The sequence below is a fragment of the Sapajus apella genome, unplaced genomic scaffold (genome assembly GCF_009761245.1).
Source record: "Sapajus apella isolate SASKATOON/1434 unplaced genomic scaffold, GSC_monkey_1.0 scaffold85, whole genome shotgun sequence".
In the NCBI taxonomy this organism is placed as follows: Eukaryota; Metazoa; Chordata; class Mammalia; order Primates; family Cebidae; genus Sapajus; species Sapajus apella.
Window position 1 is genome coordinate 5,909,691 of NW_022437025.1, and position 10,139 is coordinate 5,919,829.

The window sequence follows — 10,139 nt, forward strand, 5'->3', positions numbered from 1 at the left end:
GCCCCCTGCCCCTCTGCTTCATGACTGTTTTCTCCAGGGTGTCTGTCCTTTTTCTGGTAGTTTACCTTGGGGTCCCCCAGGTGAGTGAGAGGCCTCTTTGCATGCTCCATAACTAGCCCTCTCAGGCCCCGAGCCCAAGGTGCTGTGCTGGACAAATCTGTCCTACTGTGCAAGCTACGGGCTCCTCTGGGGAGCAGCTGTGCCTGCCATGACTCTGCTTCCCGGGCGCCCAGCCCAGGGCCTGGCACACAGGGCGGCTCAGGGAAGGACTCTTCTGCAGAGCCAGAGTCATGGGAAAGGCACGCTCTGCTGCCCATGGCCCAGCCACTGCCCTCTCAGACCCAGCTATTTTTACTTCTTTTCCCTGCGGAGCTCAGGCCTGTGGGGCAGGTTCTCAGACCAAGCAAGTGAGACCTGCCAGATGGACTGAAGACATTTGCTGGTGCTGCCCCAGCCAGAGGCCAGCAGGAGCGCCCGTAGGGGCTCAACCTCTAGGGCACAGCCCCAGACTCAGCCAGGGAGCCAGCAGCGCAGGCGCCAATGCATCCCAATGCTCAGGTCGCAGCTTTGCCATGTTCTTGCTGTGTGCCTGGAAGTAAATCACATCACCTTCTTGTCTCCTTGTCTTGGCACATAGTAAGTGCTTACAGGTGGCCTTTTCTATGCTGGACCCTCTATCCTCATCAGCTTCATAATTCTGAGCTTCAGTGACTGTGCCTGCGGTAAATGAGCAGCTGCCAGGCACTGTGCTAGGTTCCCCATGTTATGAATGAGACAGTTGAGGCTCAGAGAGGCTAAGTAACTTGGCCAAGGTCACACAGCTGGCTGATGGCAGTAACCCTGGGTCTTTGGACACCACAGCCCATGCTGAGAGCCAGTCGGCTTCATGACTGTGGCCCCTGTGATGACCCAACGCCAAGGAAGCTGCAGCCTTGCTCCATAGCCCCTCCCAGGCACCCTCCCCAGGCTGCAGCATGACAGTTGTGCAGAGCTGTCTCTGTGAGGTCCCCTTATTTTTTGGACAAGCCATAGGGAGAAATGTGACTACTCACCTGAGAGGGCCCCCACCTTCCTCCTGGAGCCACCTGGAGTCACCACACCAGGCAGCTCATCCCTGCCTGGTGACCCAATGTACACAGAGGGCAGAGCCTGGTCCTAAGTCACACAGCATGGGAGTGACACAGCCAGAACCGGAACGCAGGTCAGCCCTGCCCTGCCCTGCCCTGCCATACAAGAAAGGTGGCCTGCCTGTACCTTGTCAGGGAACCCCAAAGCGTTGCCACGATTCCAGCTCCCACATCTACAGCTTGTTCATCTCTATGATCCCATCCCCACCACTGCAACCCCAGGATCCTAGGGCAAGGTCCAGAACAAGGCTGGACAAATATGTGAAAGAATTCTTCAACTCCTCCGACACTGGGTTATTACAGCGTTGAATGTGGACTCATAAAATAAGGATGTTCAGTGTGTCTAAATTCTGTGACACCTTGAGGTCCCTCATGAATGGGAGGCTCCGCAGTGGGAATCAGGCTTCTTTGAATTCAGGTTGTCACATGTACCAGCTATGGGACACCAGACAAGTTGCTTAACCTCTCTGAGCCTGTTACCTCATCTGTAAGCTGATTCTTTCCTGGCAGAGGGTGAAAGTGATAAAACGGAAGTAATAAAACCTACCGTACAGGTCATAGGGTGAATGAAATCAGAGGGAAAAGCACCTGCAGATAAGGATAGAAGCACGGCAACCCTAAAACGCACCAGGACCTGTTTCTGTACAGATATTGTGCAGGCTTGTCCTGAAGCCAGACCACCTGGGTTCAAGGCCTGGCTCAGTCGCTCACTAGCTGTGTGACCTAAGGCACATCCGTTGAGCGCTCTGGTCCTCAGTTTCCTTACCTGCAAAATGGAGGTGATGATATGAGCTACGTCATGGGGTTGTGAGGAGAATGAAATGAACTTCTCCATGTAAAGTGATTAGTGCAGTGCAGGACCTGCCAGCTGTCAACAACATCAATAACGCTAAGAAGAAACAGATCCGGTGAGAAGCGGCTCAGCCGCAGCCACCCTGCTGAACTCCACGCTTCGTCCACGATCACACATAAACCCACCACTGTGGTTCGAGACCAGCCACCCGCAGAGAGTGAGCCAGGCTGAGCACGGGCTCCCGAGACAGCTGGCATGTTGGGGTTCCTGTCCTTGAGCCAGGCCCGGCCTGGGGATCTGTTATCAGCACCACAGTTAGTGCCTCAAAAGGGGCGTGCCCCTGTTGGTCCGTATTGGCTGCAGCTGCTTTTGCCCATGCTGGGTAGTAAGCAGAGAGAGGCCTGGGAAGCGAGTGGGGGTGGGGAGAGGAAGGGGAGTGGCTGCTCAGGAGGGGCGTCCCCACGACTGCAGCTGCACCCAGGTGTGGGCCCCATCCTGTTAGAGGTTCAGCCTCCGAGAGGGCCCCCCCATACCCTGCTCTGGATGGCCAAGTCCCTTGACTAAAATCACAGGGACCCAGTGGCAGTTCTAGATGCCAGGGGTTGTTTATTTACAAGCCACGGATCCATTCAGCAGAGAAGAATAATGATGTCCACAGTCAGCCTTCCCCAGGACAGAATCCAATTCTGGTTAAGAGCTTGGGAACAGGTTTCTGTACCCCTCTGGAATTATGATCCCTTTTGAAGGCTTGGGGCAAACTTCTGCAAGGGGTTTCTGTAATATAGTTCAAAGAATGAGGATTTTGATCCCGGATGCACCTGCCTCTACCACTTACTATTTGTGTGCCCTTGGACCAATAACCACCTCAGTCTCCTCATCTGTAAAATGGGCATAATAACAGTTCTTCCTCATATCTGCGCTAAGTGAGATAGAGCATGCAAAGGCCTTCCTCCCAGAAAATTCTCTTCCCAGAAAGAGTGGGCAGCAGATCAGTGATTCTTCAGGCATCCGTGTGTGGGCTGGGAGCATTTCTTCTAGTGTCAGGCTTGAAGTGGGGGCCTGCTGGCCGTCACTTGCTACTGGTACTCAGCAGCAAGACAAGAGCAATTTCCTGGGAAGCGAAAGCATCACTGGAGCTTTGCGTGTTGAGTAGGGCTGTCCTGATTATGTGGCATGGCTTCAGCGTCCAGCAGGTACGAGGTTCTGTGTGACCCTCCCTGATGCTTTGGGGTCCTGGGGTTCATGCACAGCTCACTTCTAAAGCTGTGACAGCTGAAGTGATTCTTGCACCATGGAGCAGGCAGGCCATGGAGGATGGAGGGAGCAGGTCAGGCACTCAACAGGTGCCCTGGGAGTCAGAGCTAAATTCAAGCGCTGACTCCACTGTGTGACTTTGGGCAAGACTTACTCTCCCTGAGCCTGCTTCCTCTTTTGGAAAACAGTGTGACTTATGGCCCTGGAAAAGTTCATCGGAGTCTGTGACCAGCTTGACAGAGGACTGAGCATTTTCCTCCCATCCCAGAGGACAGGGGGCCCTTTCCAACCCAGCTCTGGGTACCAGGGCCACTGGACCACTGAGGATGGAAGCCCGAGAGCTCTGGAGGGGCCCCTTGGGTAGCAGGCTGAGCACCAGGACAATGTCTCAAGTGTGTGAGCTGAGGGTGAACTTGAACACCATAGCCTGAGCCTGCAGCCCTGCCCCAGCCGGCTCCTTCTCCCTCAACAGAGGGTCTTATAGAAGGCAGGCTGTTCTCTCCAAGGGCGGGGGCATGCGGATGGGGAGACTGACAAGCTCAGGGTCATAAAAGGAGAAGCAGGAAGCCTCTGATGGCCCAGGATCATCTCAGAGAGGAGGCCAGGGCAGGAACAATCCCTTAAAACCCTGAACTTAGGACTCTGCTCATATTTGTTCCTTATGGGGGGGAGGGGAGCCTGTACAGTAATGGGGGCAGGGACTCCTGCGAGGACAGGACAGCCGCCGGCTAAGGAGGAAAGGAGGGGACCCCGCCCAGGCCCGTGGGAGGCACAGGAGGTCAGAAGCCAGTTGGGCCCTGAGAAGTGCTCCACAGCCAAACACTTGCCAGTAACCTGCGGTCCCCCGGGGCCTCTCACAAGCCCCCTGCTCTGGTGCCATGAGGCTGAGCCCATTGGACCTCTCAGGGGATTCCAGTGCCATGACTGACCGGATGAGTTGCCCCCCCACCAGACTCATGAGGGAGAAGGAAATAGGGATGCACCCGTCATGCGTTGGCAAGCTTTCTGGCCTGGGCAGGTGGCAGAAGGACTGGCCACCCTCTAACTCTCATTTCAAAGACAGTGTGCTTAGCTCTGGAGAGTATTACTCCAGCAGGGACTCAAAGAGACAGGGAAAGAATCCTCACCTGAGAGTACTGTGTCTGTTGATTTTATCTATCAAGTGGGCCAGGCTCCAGCCCCATTTATTCAATCCAACTCTAACCCAGGTGTATTGCTGTGATGGTGTTTTGTAGCTGTGGTTAACATCTACTGTCAGTTGACTTTAAGGGAAGGGATTACCCTTGATGTGGGTGAGCCCCAGCCAGGCAGCTGAAGGCCTTCAGAGCAAAACTGAGGTTTCTCTGAAAAAGAAAAGAAATTCTGCCGATGGTGAAGCGTCAGCTCCTGCCCCAGTGTTTCCAGCTTGCAGGCTACCCCGCGCCCCCTGCAGATTTCAGACTTACCCAGCCAGACCCCACAACCATGTGAGCCAATTCCTTGAAATTAATCAGTTTTCCCGATAGGACCCTGCTGACACCAGGAGGAAGTGGATGTCCGTACCTCTCGCATGCATTCCTTCTCTGGGTGCTGACTTGGAGCCTGTGTGGTCCCAGACTCTGTGCTGGACCCTAGGACTGTCACAGACACCTTGCAGAGCTGTGGGAAACACTGATGTTGACAATCTGGTTATAAATGGGGATTGGTGCATTCGTGGTGTACTATGACTTGGGTTATAGTACACTGCTTCGTGGGAGCGGATCATGCACTGTTCTTCCTGACTCCACATTCAATGATGTCATACTGCAGCTTGAAATCAGCTGTGGCGGAAGTGGTTACACCATGGAAATTGGCAAACAGCAAATCAGTGCTTCGCCCCGCAATGGCAGCACACCATTGGCTATGAGAATATAGCAAGGAATCGACTCAGACTGGGGGAGCCAGAGAAGGCTTCTGAGTGACGCCCAAAGGCTAACCAGGACCGTGCACAGTGGCTTATGCCTATAATCCCAGCATTTCGGGAAGACAAGGTGAGAGGATTGCATAAGGCCAGGAGTTCAAGACCAGCTTGGGCAACATAGCAAGAGGTCTCTATTTAAAAAACTAAACATTAGCTGGGTGTGGTGAGTTGTATTTGTAGTCCCAGCCACTCGAGAGGCTGAGGTGGGAGGATTGCTTGAGCCCAGGAGTGCCAGGCTGCAGTGAGCCATGACTGGGCCACTGTACTCCAGCCTAGGTGACAGAGTGAGGCCCTGCCTCAAGAAAAAGCACAGACTAACCAGGCCTTAGGTAGATTGGGAGAAAAGGCAAAGGCAGCCAGGCAGAGAGAACAGCATGTGGGGAGGCCCTAAGGAGAAAAAGGGCCCTGTTTTGCCACCATCTCACTTGTCTGGGTTTCTCATCCAATCAGGGGCTTGTGGAGGGGCGCATGTGTCTTGTTCATCTCTGTCTGCTGTGCCCAGTGCCCAAGTGGGGGCTCATGGAGGGGGACAACATTTATCTTGCTCATCTCTTTGCTGTGCCCAGCACCCAATTGGGGCTCATGGAGGGGGACAGATATCTTTCTCATCTCTCTGTCTGCTGAGTGCAGCATCTGGCTGGGGGCTGTGGGGGGGATCTCTGTGTTTGCTGTGCCCAGCACAGTCACTCTGTGAGCTCTGTGACCTCAGGCTCATCACAGGTGAGTTTTCTTATCTGGAAAGTGGAGAGAGTGGGAGCAGGGAAGGAAGGGAAGGGAGTTCTGGAAGGTCAAGGTAGGGAGTGCAGATTCTTTTCTGAGTTCAGGAGGAAGCTAGAAGGCAGACAGGAGTGGATTACTGCTGTGAGGGGCGTGGCAGCACGACGGCAGCTAAGACGTGGGTGCAGCGTCCCAGGTGGGAGGAGACGGTGGCCTGGGCCAGACTGCCGGTGACAGGAGTGAATAGAAGTGGGTGAATTAGAGGTACAACTGGTGGGGTTTGCAGATGAGAAAGAGGGCAATGGAGGATGACACCCATGTTTCTGGTATAAGAAATTGAAGCATAGTTGCACATTGACAGATGGGGAGAATGTTGGGGGCCAGGTGTCAGAGGATAGCTCCAAATGGGATGTGAAAGTCTAAATGCACTTCTGCTTGGCTCTACCAGACATCCTTGAGCTACTGATCACTGGATTATGATCAGGAACAACTAACCTACCTCTTTGCTCTGCCCTACCTAAGTCTGGCCTCGAACATGGCGATCACCTCATAGCCCAAGATAACTGCTGGAGCACCAACCATCATATCTTCATCCCACGTGGAATGCAGAAGGAAGAAGAAATGGGTAAAAAGAGCTTTCATCAGCTGTGTCCTCCTTATTGAGCTTTTCACAAAGCACCCTCATCGACTTCTCCCATGTCTCATTGATTAGAATACAGTCACATGCCACATCTGGCTGCAAGGGAGATTGGGAAATATAGTCTTCGGCCAGACACACTTCTGCCCAGAATAAAAGCAAGGTTTCACTGGAAGGGAAGGAGGGAGAAACAGATAGCATGGCGGCCACAATCTCTGGTACACCGTCTCTTACTGTTCTCTTCTCCGCTTACCAATCTCCCACACCCCTCTGTGTTGTATACAACAAAATTCAGACTCCTTGATATGACCTTCAGGCCCTTGGCTCTGACCTCTACTGCCCCAGCCGGCACCCCCCAGGCTTCTGTCTCCTTTGTCCTTGTATTCAGCCCAGACATGATTCCCCCTGGGTGAAAGCCGCAGAGTCACCCCGAGTCTCCTCTGCCAAGACGTTCTGAAGGAATAGTTATTGTGGTGCTTTCTAGAGCCGTGCGTGATCCTGGGAATTATTAGCAACACTTAGAAACCAGTTTTGTTCATTGCAGTGCAGTTGCCACCACCATCCCTGCAAGGGCCTCCTCCTGCAGAGCCAGGCAGCTCCGAGTCACTGTGGTGGGCCTCGCTAAGCCATGATCCCTGGCAGGGAGGAGCTGCTGGCTGCGTGGTCCCGGGTGAGAGACTGAAGTGAGTACACGTTGGTGTCAGATAGTTCTAGGAAGCAAACGAAAAGGAATGTTTTGAGGTTTGTTTGTTTGTTTTGTTTTTACTTATTTTGAGACAGGGTCTCACTGTTTCACTTAGGCTGGGTATGGTGTTGGCTCACTGCAGCCTCCACTTCCTGGGCTTAAGCAATTCTCCCACCTCAGCCTCCCAAGTAACTGGAACCACAGGTGCATGCCACCATGTCTAACTTATTTGTTTATGTATTTATTTAAGAAATGGGGTCTCACTTTGTTGCCCAGGCTAGTCTTGAACTCCTGGGCTCAAGTGATCCTCCAGCCTCAGCCTCCTAAAGTGCTGGGATTACAGATGTTAGCCAGCACACCTGGCCAAAAAGGAATGTTTTGAAGATTGATATAGCCAAGGCAGGCCACAGGAACAGGGAGGTTGGGCACAGGCAGAGAGCCCTGGGGAGCCGGCTGGGGCTTGCTTAGCTGTCATCAGGCCCTCACCCCCATTTCATGGGTGGGGGTGATGCAGTCCAGAGAGAAACAGAGGGAGGGGACTGATGCCCAAGTGCCCCTGTCTACTGGACACTGAGCAGAGGCTTCTAGGCCCGTGGAGCTCTAGGAGGTTAGGTGATTATTCTATTTTATGAATGGAGAAACTGAGGCTCAGAAAAAATTAAACCTGTGTGAGGCCACAGGGCTGACTCCTCTTTTTTCCAACACTTCATTTCCTATTGTCTCATTGCCTCTTGCTTTTGTCCGTGTGTCCTTCCTTCCTCTTCCTGCCCCCCACCATCTCTCTCTCTCTCTCTCTCTCTGTCTCTGTCTCTGTCTCTGTCTCTCTCGGTATAATTACATGGTGTAAAATGCAGTTGCATCAAATGTGTTCACTCCTGTGGCCACCACTCCAATGAAGACATAGAACATTCCCACGCCCAGAGTGCTCCCTCACACCCCTTCACAGCCGACCCCTCCAGAAGGCAAGTCCTGTTCGGATTCCTAACCTCATAGATTTGTTTTTGGCTGTTTCTGGGTTTTCGTTGTTTGTTTGTTTGTTTTGAGACAGAGTCTCCTCTGTTGCCCGGACTGGAGTGCAATGGCGAGATCTCGGCTCACTACAACTTCCGCCTCCAGGGTTCAAGAGATTCTCCTGCCTCAGCCTCCTGAGTAGCTGGGATTACAGGTGCCTGCTCCCAGGTCTGACTAATTTTTGTATTTTTAGTAGAGATGGGGCTTAGTCATGTTGGCCAGGGTAGTCTCAAACCCCTGAACTCAAGTGACCCGCTCACCTCGGCCTCCCGAAGTGCTGAGATTACAGGCGTGAGCCCCCGCACCAGGCCTGTTTCTGAACATATGTGTGGGTTCAACCTGGCTCTTTTTTTTGTTTGTTTAACTACAGCAAGTAAGAAGAGAGGCACAGAGAGGCAGTGGGCTAGGCAGGTCTCCTGGCTATGGGACAGCATTTCCGTGCCGTGTCCCCTGTCCTCGTCGCACTGTGGCTCACCACCCTGCCTCCTCCCTCTGTGCAGGTCACTGACCCACTTTCTCTCTGCAAAGCCTTCCCTGGCCCACAGGCTGGGCGCTTCCTCCCCTGGAACTGTCCTTCATAGCCTTCGGCGCGATCGTGATGAGATCACTGGTCATGTGGTTATGTCTTCAGCACCTGCGTCCCCCACCGGAGGCGGGCTCCCAGGGCCAGGCCTGGTGTGGCGTTCGCTTCATAGTCCCAGGCGTCGCTTGCCCCGGCGCTCCTGTGTGCTCAGGAGAGACCTGTTAAGCACAGGATTTGGGGAGAAGTGCGTATGGATGTCTGAACAAGCGTTGTGCTTGTGGGAGAGAGGAAAAGGGGCTGTGGTGAGGGGTGTAGGCCAAGGGACACCGAGGAACAAGGGCGGCCACGTGCAGCTGGCCTGGGAGGGTCAGGGGCTGAGACCCAGGTTGGGGAGACGGCACCCGGTGCCAGTCACTTGCTCTGCCTGCACGCGCCCTCACTATCCTGTATAGGTGCCTTGGGAGGAAGGGACCTCCATCATCTTCTCTTAGAGAAACTAGAGAGGTGTTTCAGTCCGTTCGGGCTGTTAACAGAAGACCACAGACTCAGACAGCAGAAGTTTATTCCTCGGAATTCTGGACGCTGGAAGTCCAAAATCAAGGCGCTGGCAGTTTCGGTGTCACTGAGGCCCCGAGTCCTGGTTCACAGAGGGGCCTTCCTGCTGGGTCCTCCTCATCCCAGAGAAGGTGCAAGGGAACATTTTGGGGTCTGTTTTATGACGGCACCAATCCCATTCATGAGGCTTCCCCTCTCATGACCAAATTACCTCCCAAAGGCCCCACCTCCTAACACCATCGTCTTGGGAGTTAAGATTCCAACATAAGAATTTTGGGGAACACAGACATTCAGACCATAGCAAGAGGCCATGCGGCTTCCCCCAGCCCACACGAGGCAAGCTGTCTCGGCATTTTTCAGTTGAAGCAGTCACAAGCCCGCCTGGTCAAGAGGCAGGGACCCAGAACCCGCCTCTCACAGCAACAAGGATGGAGGGTTTCAGAGCCATGCTTTAAAACCACTGTAGCACATCGGAGCAGTAAAAAATACCTGACATGCACTGAGTGCTTACTCAGAGCCAGGCGCTGTGGGTAACTTGATGTAAAAGATTCATTCTTAGTTAACATTTACATAAATGGACGTAAAAGCGAGACCGTGCACGTAAATGTCTCAGAGGCTGTGCCTGCTCTACTAGACAGGCTGGTCACAATGCCATCATGGTTTGGGAGCCCGCTTCACCCCTGCACCTACCCTCCCTGTGCTCGGCCCACCCTCAGAAGCTGGCCAGTTGCTGGACACTTCCACCCGCATCAGGCCTCCGGGCGGCTCTATTCCAGATGGCCCCTGAGGGCTGCGAGGCTCCTCTGCCCGCCTCCCCGCTGGCTGCCAGGCCGGGGCCCCCAGCTCAGCCTCAGGAAGCCTGTGAAGGCAGTCAGTGCGTTTCTGCAGCAGGAAATGC

General features: G+C 53.8%; 1 long non-coding RNA gene across 1 annotated transcript; it reads right to left on the reverse strand.

Moving 5' to 3' along the window:
* Window positions 1-6,681: 6,681 nt before the first annotated feature.
* On the reverse strand, window positions 6,682-8,978 carry LOC116533924. The gene is made up of 2 exons (XR_004261517.1): window positions 8,772-8,978; window positions 6,682-7,177 (listed from the first exon to the last, which is right to left on the reverse strand). It is a non-coding gene; the product is annotated as an uncharacterized LOC116533924 (long non-coding RNA).
* Between the last annotated feature and the right edge of the window lie 1,161 nt (window positions 8,979-10,139).